This window comes from Lolium rigidum, chromosome 4, assembly GCF_022539505.1.
Source record: "Lolium rigidum isolate FL_2022 chromosome 4, APGP_CSIRO_Lrig_0.1, whole genome shotgun sequence".
NCBI classification, from domain to species: Eukaryota; Viridiplantae; Streptophyta; class Magnoliopsida; order Poales; family Poaceae; genus Lolium; species Lolium rigidum.
In genome coordinates, this window is record NC_061511.1 from 262,030,162 (window position 1) to 262,043,373 (window position 13,212).

Consider the following 13,212-nt stretch of genomic DNA (forward strand, 5'->3'; position numbering starts at 1 on the left):
ATGAGTCTCATGCATAAAATTATTACTCTCCACATAAGCATAATCAATTTTATTAGTAATAGTGGGAGCAAATTCAACAAAGTAGCTATCATTATTATTCTCATCATCAAATATAGGAGGCATATTGTAATCATAATCAAATTTATCCTCCATAACAGGCGGTAGTAAAAGACTACTATCATTATAATCATCATAAATAGGAGGCAAAACATCATCAAGGTAAATTTTCTCCTCAATGCTTGGGGGACTAAAAAGATCATGCTCATCAAAACCAGCTTCCCCAAGCTTAGAATTTTCCATATCATTAGCAACAATGGTGTTCAAAGCGTTCATACTAATATGTTCCATAGGTTTTTTAATTTTCGCATCAAACCATCCATGTCTTAAATCAGGAAATAGAATAAGAAGCTCATTGTTGTCCATTATGCCTAACTAGTGTAAACAAGAAACAAAAAGATGCAATTGCGGGATCTAAAGGAAATAGCTTCGAGCACACACACAGCGGCAACGAGAAAAGTACTTTACACGGGACCGGAGTATGAGTGCCTTTACCTTTCCTCCCCGGCAACGACGCGCGGAAAAGTGGCTTGTTGCCGGGGTCCGTGTGTGTGTGCCGTTTACCTTTCCTCCCGGCAACGGCGCCGAGAAAAGTGCTTGATGTCTACGGGAGCTTCTATTCTTGTAGACGAGTGTTGGGCCTCCAAGAGCGAGAGGTTTGTAGAACAGCGAGCAAGTTCCCCTTAAGTGGATCACCCAAGGTTTATCGAACTCAGGGAGGAAGAGGTCAAAGATATCCCTCTCATGCAACCCTGAAACCACAAAGCAAGAAGTCTCTTGTGTCCCCAACACACCTAATAGGTGCACTAGTTCGGCGAAGAGATAGTGAAATACAAGTGGTATGAATGAATATGAGCAGGTAGTAACTGCGCCTTGAAAAAGTGCTTGCCTTGGCGTGCGGTTGATGGTAGTAATATTGCAGGAAGTACGAGATGCGAGTAAAACGATAAACAAGCGGCGATAGCGATATTTAGGAACAAGGCCTAGGGATCATACTTTCACTAGTGGACACTCTCAACTTTGATCACATAACATAATAAATAAATAGATGCTAGACTCTACACCCTCTTGTTGGATGATGAACACCACTAGCTGTGTAGGATTACACGAACCCTCAATGCCGGAGTTAACAAGCTCCACAATATTCAATGTTCATGTTTAAATAACCTTAGAGTGCATGACAGATCAACATAACCAAACCAAGTACTAACATAGCATGCACACTGTCACCTTCACACTACGAAAGGAGGCATAGGTCACATCAATACCATCATAGCAATAGTTAACTTCATAATCTACAAGAGATCACAATCATAGCCTACGCCAAGTACTACACGATGCACACACTGTCACCATTACACCGTGCGGAGGAATAAACTACTTTAATAACATCACTAGAGTAGCACGCAGATAAATTGTGATACAAAACACATTGCAATCATAAAGAGATATAAATAAGCACTTCACTATGCCATTCATAACAGTGAATAAGTATTCGGTGAAATATAGCCTAAGAGACCCACACGGTGCACACACTTGTCACCTTTACACACGTGGGACAAGGAGTCTCCGGAGATCACATAAGTAAAACCCACTTGACTAGCATAATGACATCTAGATTACAAGCATCATCATATGAATCTCAATCATGTAAGGCAGCTCATGAGATTATTGTATTGAAGCACATATGAGAGAGATTAACCACATAGCTACCGGTACATGCCCCGAGCCTCGATGGAGAACTACTCCTCCTCATGGGAGACAAGCAGGCGTTGATGGAGATGGCGGTGGTGTCGATGGAGGAGCCTTCCGGGGCACTTCCCCGTCCCGGCGGCGTGCCGGAACGAGACTCCTGTCCCCCGAGATCTTGGCTTCGCGATGGCGGCGGCTGCGGAAGGTTTTCTCTGGTTTCGTCGAACGTGTCGAGGTTTTTAGGTCAGGGACCTTTATATAGGCGAAGAGGCGGAGTCGGAGGATCGACGAGGCGGTGACACACTAGGGGGGCGCGGCCAAGGCCTGGGCCGCGCCACCTTGTCGTCTGGGGCCCACAGGGCCCTCCTCTGGCGGCTCTCGGGTGTTCTGGAAGCTTCGTGGAAAAATAGGATGCTGGGCGTTGATTTCGTCCGATTCCGAGAATATTTCCTTACTAGGATTTCTGAAACCAAAAACAGCAGAAAACAGGAACTGGCACTTCGGCATCTCGTCAATAGGTTAGTTCCGGAAAACGCATAAATATGACATAAAGTATGCATAAAACATGTAGATATCATCAATAATGTGGCATGGAACATAAGAAATTATCGATACGTCGGAGACGTATCACTCGTGCACTCCCTGCAGGTGAGGACGACCGACATGGAAGAGGAGAAAACGCGAGGCTCGACGAGCTCAACGAGGAGACTGAGTGGCGGCCGCTCGGCGAGCTCGACCAGGAGATGGGCTGGCGGCTACTCTGCCAAGAGATGGGTGTGGCGGAGGAGCAGCAGAGTGGAATGGAAAGGGATTGGGAGAGGGAGACGAGACGTGATTCTAGGAAGGAGACGTGACAAGGTTGGGGGAGAGGCACAATGGCGGCTAGGGGTTTCCCCGGATTGTGGCCATTTTTGTACCACGATGGTAAAAAAAAAGAGGCCGAGATTTGCTCCAAAGAACCAATCAGGTGATAGGGGAGCTTGGGAAACACGACGAGGAGTACAGAAGTGGCATAACGCGGAGCAAGCGACGCAACGGAGGATCTATCAACGCGACATCGAGGAGGATGGGCATATCGCTGGTTTCGCCACTTGCCCTTTCCTCCATCCCCGCCAGGCATAGGACGAAACACGTCGACAGACTAAAAATGGAAAAAAAGGAAAAAACCACAAAGAGAAAAATCCTGGCCACGAAAAACCCAGGACATAACTAAAGCACCTAGTCAGGACGCGGACGGAAAAAACCGCCGAGCAAGAGGACGCTCACGCGGGCGGCACAAAGACGACCGAGAGCAGCAATATTTGCGCCGCAGCGGACGACAAAGATCCGGCCATTGCCGAATTGTAACTGGTCGTCTGCCAAATAGGGAAAGTGCAGAAATTTGGCAGTAACATAAAAAAAACAAAAAACATTTGAAAGCTGTTCAAATTTCATGTCCACACCGATGCAAATGCACCGGGGAGCCGTTTTGTTCCGAGCATCGAATCAACACAAAACAAATCGACGGTGTAATTCCATTTTCACCATAGAAAAAGACTAGCAACTCGGGAACTTCTCACTGTTTTAAAAGGGGTGTGCTGCCACGCTGTCCGTAAACAAAGGAAAAACTCCACGCTCGCGGACCAGATCAGATCGGCTGGCCGGGGCAGCACGAGGTGGCACACCCCGTGTCCTAAGATGCTGGGCATTGATTTCGTCCGATTCCGAGAATATTTCCTTACTAGGATTTCTGAAACCAAAAACAGCAGAAAACAGCAACTGGCCCTTCGGCATCTCGTCAATAGGTTAGTTCCGGAAAACGCATAAATATGACATAAAGTATGTATAAAACATGTAGATATCATCAATAATGTGGCATGGAACATAAGAAATTATCGATACGTCGGAGACGTATCAGAGGTGCATACAGATTGAAGGACAAGAAAACAGGGAAGGACGAGCCAAACCCGTGGAACGTGGCATAGCTTTGGCGGTTCTACGCTTAGAAAACAATATAGTCGACTCTGTAAACATGCATTGTACTGAAGAGCTCGCAAGTTTTCAGACGCACTCTTTTCCTTTCAGGACACCGAGTGGGGCTGGAAGGTTTTTAATGAGGCGGACTTGCGATACTGCAATATAATAAAAATAGTGATGATATATATTTTTCTCGCATGGCTCGGGGGCTCTAACCCGAAGAATCCACAAAATATACTGGACAACCAAAATATAGTTCGGAATTACTCGCCTTGGTTGCAAACCTCGCGAATAATAAAACATAGATACGTCAACAAAATATATACAAACTTGCTTTGACCACACAAGTCTCGCAATAATGTTTACAATGCATATGACTCGCAATATACAAACTTTACACTCAGGCTTAAATCAAGCATAACAAAAGGAAAAGAAGATGAACATCTATACAAATCATCTATGGTGACTCTTTCACCCTCACCAGGAGCATCTAAGACATCCGCATAATGGTAGTCTTGAAAGAAATAAACATCTACCCGTAGAAGTTCTTCAATCATCTTCTCAGCAATGGGTGTCACCACATCGTTCAGCTTATCAACGTTTCTTCTCCTTTGCTTTAATTTGGAATGGTAGACGTCTATAACTTTGTTCAGATCCAGTTCCGAGTGAATTTTTTTAACCAGATCAAAGCAAACCTGGCACCAACCATTAGCTGAGCTTTCACAAAGTCATGGATTTGAGGTATGCTCTTGAACTTTTGCATCAAACCAGGAAGAGTTGAAGGCTGAGGATTCCGAGGAAACATAGCGTTGTACACCATGGCTAGCGTACTAGTGCAAAAGTCAAGAAAATCTCGAACCTGGGTTGCGCGATCTTGAAATCGCACAATTCAGCGAGTGCGGTCAGCATCAGCCCAAAAGTCGATGTTGTTCTATTGGGCAAGTCGAAGAAGAATCTCAACTCGCGCATCAACATGTTGTTCCTCGGCATCGACGTCCAGGAACGAACCTATGTAAAGCAAAAGAAATAGAAAGGGGTAAGGAAAAGTATGAAGAATCTCAGGGAAAAGGAAGGACGAAAAATTTCACACACCCGCCATATCTTGACTTGCTTCAGTTATAAGGTTTAGTATGTAGTATTCACGAGTAGTAGCCCGCAATGCGTCAGCTACCGCAGTTTCCTTCAACTCCAGAGCCTCTTGCGCCTGTCGAAGAGCAGTTCTTTCACGATCAGAAGATTTGCAGGATTGGTCCATGATAGTGATAGCTTGTTTCTTCATGGCTTGGAGCTGCCGTCGAAGCTCGGCTAGCTCCTGCTGAGTTGAGTCAGCACACGAAGAATCATCCAAGAAAACATCGGCAGGCATCCTCGTAGAGCGAGACGCGGCAGGTGAAGCAGAGGAAGGACCAGCAGCCTCAGTATAGTTATCAAATATGAACCGGAAGAAAGAAACATTGACATCAATCGTTTAACAAGGATCACTTTTCATTAATACTGGAGATATTTACAAAGTTGGGGTCCCTTACAAAAGTTTGATTCCTAGCGAATCAACAGAGACAGTCGCAAATTATAAAGATAGCGACAACTACAAAAGGAGAAAGAACAAACATAGGGACATGTTGGTCTACTTGACCTCCGTCCTGGCAGTGCTGGTAGATGCAGCAGGCTTCGGGTTAAGGAAGGCGATGATTTTATTCGAAAAAGGCTTGGAAGCCTTCACCAGAGTTTTCCACTTGTCCCTATTCATTCCTGAGGGGCTGCCAACCTTCGCCCAGTCGACGTCTTGCTGACTGTCGACCACTAGGGCGATGGTTCCCTCAACACCAACCTTCAAGTTCTCCTATCGATAAACCAAGGCAGGATCTTCCTTACCTAGGAAGCGGTGCACAAGCTCAGAGAAAATGGCAGGCTGTGTTTCTTTGGGAAAGAAGTGGCGAAAGAGTTGCGTAAATGCGACACGAGCATTGGAAATATTGGTGCGCGCTAGATCGCCGTGCAACTCGAGGATTGAAAGAGTGTCGAGAAGACGATCCTCAAGACCTCGTGCAAGGTGAAATCTTCACCCATCCTTCCTGCTGGAACAAAGTACGAGATCATCAATATTTGAGAAGCAAACCAAGATAGAAACAAAGACAGGCGAAAGAAAACACTTACTAACGAATCTCCGATTCTGGGTGTCGAGTCGGTCTATAATGGCATTCTAACGCGCGATTTGCCGAGAAATTTTGTCGCTCAAAGCATTCTTGGCATCGTGGAGGCTTTGACGAAGATCTCCAACCGCAGCGGCGTCTTTTTCGGCCTTCGCGCAAGCCTTTTCGTTGAGCTCCAGCTTATCCGCAAGATCGTCAGCGCGTTTTTCGGCCTGGCGGAGTGCCTCTGAAAAAATAGTCAGGAAGCAAAGACCAATAATCAGAAGTCAAAAGCGGGTGGCAAGCGAAGAAATCAGATCACGAAAGGATGCAACGACTTTACCTCTTAAATCCTCGGCTTCATCACGAAACCCAATAAACCGGGTCCCAATGTTGATGAGATGCTTCATTAGAGGCTGTAAGGAGTACAAGTTAGGAAGCAAATCCAAAAGAGGCAAATTTCGACGACAAGATAAAAATAGACAGGTAATACAAAAACAGCGAGAAAGAACTTACATCATCCTAGGAGGGAGTCGAGGAACTCCCCGGAAAAATCTCATGACTATCGCCAGGTCCAATCCTTTCTTTCTTCGGCAAGGGGGCTCGGGGGCTGGCGGTAGGAGTTGACGCTTTGATGTTCTGTTGTGGGGGAGGTGAAGATTCCTCGGCGGCGCGGTGTTCTTCAGAAAGAACCATGGTGTTGGACGTGCTCGTTGGAGCCGTACCATGAACTGCGGGTTCTTCTTTTTCTTTTTCTTCTTCGGATCTGTCAATATAGAAAAATGAGCATTCCGAAGATAAAGGAGTTAGCCGGAAAAAATAGTAAAGAAACTTACGAGCTAACGGTGCCAGCATCACCGTAGGGGTCGAAGGCAACCTCCTCTTCAGGGGAAGTTTCTTCGGCAGCTGACTCAGTGGGCTTTGAGGTGCCGGAATCTTCGACATCGTCCCTCTTCCTCCTACGCCCAGGAGAAATGCCGAGAGGAGGAGAGACGGAGCGGTCAGAGCCAGAACGTTTTGACTCAGTTTCTTTTTCGGAGGATGCCGCGGATTTTTGAGATCCCGCGACTTCACTCTCAGGACGAGAGGCGTCTTGCGAGTCGTCGGTGACAACAACTCGCTCATCCACCTCTCCACCTTCAGGAAGGGGGAGAGAAGAAAGAATTTGGAGGCCCTATACAATATAAAAACAAGGCATGGATGATTATCCAAGAAAAACAAAAAAGCAGTCGACAAAGATAGCTAAGCAACTCGAAGGACGGACACTTACTTCGGGAAGAGCGTTGGAGGCGCTATATGGCTCCACACGACAGGAAGAAGGAACATCGTGTTTTTTGCTCAGGGAGGAAAAACATCGGACGAGTTTTTCCAAGTCTTTCACAAATAAATCCTTCGACAAACAGTCAACATCTTTCTCGCCAGAGTACATCCAAAGGGTTTTTGCGAGCTCGCGGAAGGCTGCACCCTAAACCTAAGGAAGTAGGCAGTTATCTGGACACCCGAGAGTTCCTTTCCGCGGGTGTTTTGGAGCTGGTGGATGCGCTTCATCAGAGCATCGGTAGCCATCTTTTCTTCGACAGTGGCTTCTGCGTCCCAAGATCGGCGTCTGATAATTTCTTTGGCAGATTCAAAGGGAGCAATGCCGTACTCCTGGGAGTCGACATACTCATCGTGGATGTACAACCATCTCTTGCGCCACCCTTGGACGGAGTCAGGGAATTTAATGTCGAAGTAGTCAACATCGGGTCGGACGCAGATGCAAACGCCGCCCACATTGTAGACGACGTTGCGAGAGTTGTTGCGGCAGAGGTAAAAGATACGTTTCCATAGGCCACAATGAGGATGGGTGCCGAGGAAGCATTCGCACAAAGTGATAAAAACTGAGATGTGGAGGATAGAATTTGGGGTCATCTGGTGTAGCTGGATCCCGTAAACAAAAATAAGACCACGAAGGAATTCGTGGACAGGGGTGGAGAGGCCACGAATGAGATGGTCAATGAAGGTTACCCGATATCCGATGAGAGGACGCGGGAGGCTTTCGTCGCCAGGGAAGATCAGCGAGTCCCTTCTTCTCCAGCACGCCAAGCTTCTTGAGGGTTCGCTAGTCCTGGTTGGAGATCTTGGAGCGCTCCCATCCAGAGATCTTAGTTTTGTCCATCGGAGTGTTGGTGCCTGGAGCTATGTGCCTGGTCATCTTTGTGCGCGGCGGCATGCAGGAGTGCTTTGGTGGAGTACAGGAGGGAGAGAGAGAGCAAGGGCTCACGGAGCTCAAATGGACAGCAATGGCAGAAGCAGAGGAGGAAGAAGATGTGCGGCGCAGCGAAGGGGGAAAAGGTAGAAGAAGAGGTGGCTTTATAGTGAGGAGCCGATCCGCCGCGCCGTCGGATGAAAAGGAAATGCATCTTAAGCCTTACGCGTGTCCACATGGGCATAAAGGTCTTTTTCAATGGAGAAGTTACTGCACGCGTGCCGGAAGTTACGGAGGACGTGTGTCCCCCACTTGCGCAACGTGTCGACGGTGCAGAGTCTTGGGCCCACGATTCAGTGAAGTGACAGATATCGTGGTTTCCCAAGGAAGCAATCGTGGCTATCGTCAGCACTGATGTCATTCAAGAGAAAAACCTCGAGTATCTTTATCAAGTATAGCGACATGAAAATTTCGAGTGCTTTGACAGAGAAACTTCGAGAGCCTATGATCAAATACAAGTATTTGCTCATATGCTCGGGGGCTACTCTTATCAGAAGTATTATTCGGACAAGGTGGCGAAAAACAAGATAAAGTTGGTGAAAACATAACAAAGATTGAGCCTACAACCAAGTACAAGCACTTGGCTGTAGCCTCGGGGGCTACTCCCATCGGGAGCGCTGGTCGCGCACCTGATGAAATTGAAGGAAAAGAGATGGAGCAACAGAAAAAAGGGAGAAAGAGATAAAAATAGCGAGAGGACAATACAAGTTGAGCCTACGACCAAGTTCAAGCACTTGGCCGTAGCCTCGGGGCTACTCCCATCGGGAGCGCTGGTCGCGCACCCGATGAAGTAAGAGATCCTCATATTTTCGAGTTTTATCTAACTCGAAATAACTCCAATCGGGAGGACAAGATATTATGTCATCATGACTCGAAGAAATACGCCATTCCAACAGCCGGAAAAGGCACTCGACAATATATTCTCAGAACGCGTCTGCGGCGATAAAATTTCTGAATGTTGTAATCTTTTACGAAGGTAAGTCCCCAGGATCTGTCCTGTGCGGCGTGGTATCACACCCGAATGCGCTCTCCCACTTTATCCGTGTCAACAAACGCGAAGAAAAATCCTAACGGACGCGTTAGGTACTCGATAAAACTTAACTGGAGTTCGGCATATGGTAAGACCTTAAACGTCACATGTCGAATTAAACCAGTATCCTGAGGTCGAGTCCAGGGACTTGACCTTGATGTAGGTTTTTGCGGGATTGCCACAAGAGCAGTTAACTGATACCTGATCCGTTAGATGAATCAGTCCCATTTACCATTATCCCTGTACAAGATATAAATACTCCGAGTAAAAATATTACAAAAATCATAGAACTTATGGATTGATTTTATAATGGAGATTTTACTCGATTCTACGATTCAAGCAAAATCTCGGGGGCTACTGACATAGGCATCCCTAATGGGCCTGCCGAATAAGGTACCCAGGAATAACTGAAGGCCCACGACCCGAAGTGTGTGAAGCTCGGAAGCCCAACAAACATCGATATGAAAAATAGAGATAGATTAGGAATAATAGACTTGTTCATTACGGGAATGAATCAAATAAGTCGTCCGGACTTTGTAACTTGTACGATACGAAAACCTCGACTCCACCTCCTATATAAAGGGGAGCCGAGGGAGAAAGAGAGGATCGAACCATTGTTAACACCAACCCTAGCTTTTAGCAGTCGAGCACATTTTCAGCTGAAACCTTCGAGATCTACTTGCCCTCTACTTTCCGCGAAACACTAGTCTACAACTTGTAGGCATTGACAAGTTAATACCTTGTCACCTGGGATGAATTGTCTTAAGAGTGTTCCTGCTTGCACCATGACTCCTGGCGCAATGAGCCCCATGGTGGTCGCCAAATGTCATGGTATTTTCCCGGTATCATCCATGGGGATGGCAAAGTTGAGGATACAATTGATGTAGGTTGCGTCGGAGAATCTAGGAACTGGATTGGCACAACGATATATCCATGTTTATTGGGGGTATGCTAAATAGATATACCCACGTCATAATCTAATTATGGCAAGCTCGGTGGCCCACATATGGTGGTTAGGATTATGGCTTAACCGACATCCCAGTTGCTACCTAAATCAATGAGTGTTAAAAAAAGTAGGCTTGAAATACAACTCAAGAATATTCAGGTTTTCCCATTTCACTATGTAGGACATTGAATCAATCTCGTCATTGAAGAGCATAATCTACCTTCCAATTGGTCTCGGGCATCATTGGACAGTTCTCTTCACGGGGAAGGGCATGCAGCTGCTCTTGTTGCCGGCACCCTTAGGGGTCGAGCCTCCACCCATGCTGCCATTTACAATACGCAAGGATGACGACGACAACACGACGCCCTCGATGGAGAAGAAGAGGCACAGGAGGGTAGGCAACAACTTGTCTCGTTGACATCCTCCTTGATGGAATCGGGACTAAGCAACACTGGTGTAGGCTGCGAGTGCAAAATACAAAGAAATGGCCTGCAGGTGAGGACCGACGACCCGACACCACTGCGATTCCCTCTCGCCGACGCTCTTGCGATCCGAGTTGAGTGAAGGAGGGACCTTGTTGGTGGGGCTCGGTGGGGTGGCGATGGTGGCTCGTGCACCTCCTGCAGGTGAGGACGACCGACATGGAAGAGGAGAATGCGCGAGGCTCGGCGAGCTCAACGAGGAAACTGGGTGGCGGCCGCTCGGCGAGCTCGATCAGGATATGGGCTGGCGGCTACTCCGCCAAGAGATGGGTGTGGCGGATGAGCAGCGGAGTGGAATGGAAGGGGATTGGGAGAGGGAGACGAGACGAGGTTGGAGGAGAGGCACAATGGCGGCTAGCTAGGGGTTTCCCCCGGACTGTGGCCATTTTTGTACCACCGTGGTAAAAAAAGAGGCCGAGATTTGCTCCAAAGAACCAATCAGACGATCAAGACTCCAAACACAACAGGAGTCCCGATGGGGGTGCATCGTCTACATCTTTAGATCGATTCCACATATAGACAAACAAAATCACGGGCTATCCCACATACTGAACTGAGCATCATGACACCATATACTACCATCTTGAGGCAAAAATAAAATAAAATAAAATAAAGTGCTATCCCGTTATATACTACCCGACTAGCATGCCGCAACCACAACGGAGAGATGACAAGATGTCCGATAGGGGAGCTTGGGACATACGACGAGGAGCAGAGAAGTGGCACAATGCGGAGCAAGCGACGCAACGAAGGAGCTATCGGCGCGACATCGAGGAGAATGGGCATATCGCTGGTTTCGCCACTTGCCCTTTCCTCGTCCCCGCCAAGCATAGGACGAACCACGTCGACATACTAAAAATGGAAAAAAAAGGAAAAGACCACAAAGAGAAATATCCCAGACGCGAAAACCCAGGACATAACCAAAGCACCTAATCACTGAGCAAGAGGACGCTCGCGCGGCACAAACATGACTGAGAGCAGCAATATTTGCGAGCAACGGACGTACAAAGATCCGGCCATTGCCGAATTGTAACCGGTCGTCCGCCAAATAGGGAAAGTGCAGAAATTTGGCAGTAACATAAAAAAAACAAAAAACATTTGAAAGCTGTTTAAATTTCATGTCCACACCGATGCAAATGCACCGGGGAGCCATTCTGTTCCGAGCATCGAGTCAACACAAAACAAATCGCCGGCGTAATTCCATTTCATTTCACCATAGAAAAAGACTACCAACTCGGGAACTTCTCATCTCACCGTTTAAAAAAGGGTGTGCTGCCACCACGCTGTCGGTAAACAAAGGAAAAACTCCACGCTCGCGGACCAGATCGGCTGGCCGGGGCAGCACGAGGTGGTGACACACCCCGTACACGAACACGAGCCCGTGCACGGAGGATCGGGATCTCGGCCTGCGCGTCGCGGCGGACACAAGTCACGGTCCAGCAACCAACCAATCCCCGTCGCTCGCGTCTCCCCGTGTCGTCGGGGAAGGCAAGAGAAAAGCCGCGCGGCGCCAACCACGAGGCCGGTCGAGTCCAGTCCCCCCCGTTTCTCACTCCACTCGCGTCACATCTCGCTCTCCTTCCTCCCCACCCAACCGGAGGGGCCAGATCAAAGCCACCGTCACCGCCACCGCCACCGCCACTTCGCTGCTCCCCGCCGCCGTCGCCGCCGCCTGCAGTGCGCGGAGGAGATGAAGCCCAAGAGCCTCCCGTTCATCGCCTTCGAGCACAAGCGGTTCGTCCCCTTTCCCCGCTCCCCCCACTGGCCTCCTCCGCCCGTCCGCCGCCACGGAGGTTTCTCCTCGGGATTCTCGGGGGCGCGTTGCTTGGTTTCGACGCCCGCGCACTCCCAAAATTCGCCTCGCCCGAATTTTGGCGTATACGTGGGCGTTACACCGAGGATCTCGCCCCAAGTCTCTTCTCCTTGCGTGTTGCGAGATTTCCGCTTCGATTCCGCATGCTTCGTTTGCCGGGGATCTCGCCTCGGCGCCGCGCCGCGCGGGTGCGGCACGCCGCGTCGCGTCGGGAGGACGTCTTCTGCTGAATTTTGGGGGTAATGCCGTGCGGAATTGGGTAACGCCTGGACCCATGACTGTTTCAGCGTTACCGAGTGGCGAAGCACCGCGTGCGTCTCTGGATCCCCTACCCATACCGTCGGCAGCATAGGTTTTGTGCTTAGCAGGTAGGTTGGTTGCGGGCATTGAGTGAACTGCGGAGTTTAGCGAGGTTTGCCTTTTTTTAGATAGTAAGATCTGGGGGTTCCATGAAGTGTCGCTACGAGTTTAGGATTGTCCCAAGTAGTACACGATTCTGCAAATTGAGTTGTGACATTGTCATTTCTCACCGACCATGATTAATTGGGGGTCCTATGGAAGTGCCACTACGCGTTTAGGAATGTTCCAAGTAGTACACGATTCTGCAATTGAGTTGTGACATTGTCAGTTTCTCATTTCTTACCGAGTTTAACTTTCATGTGTGCATTTCCTAGTATACTAAATAATGCCAGCATTCCCTTCCTGATGTTGTGTGATTGAACCAGGGACGCCTATGGCTTCGCCGTGCGTCCCCAGCACCTGCAGCGTTACAAGGAGTATGCAGGCATCTACAAGGTAGTACAATACACACACGCTAGAATTACCGTATGCGTTGTCTGGTCTTGACGAGCTGCACACA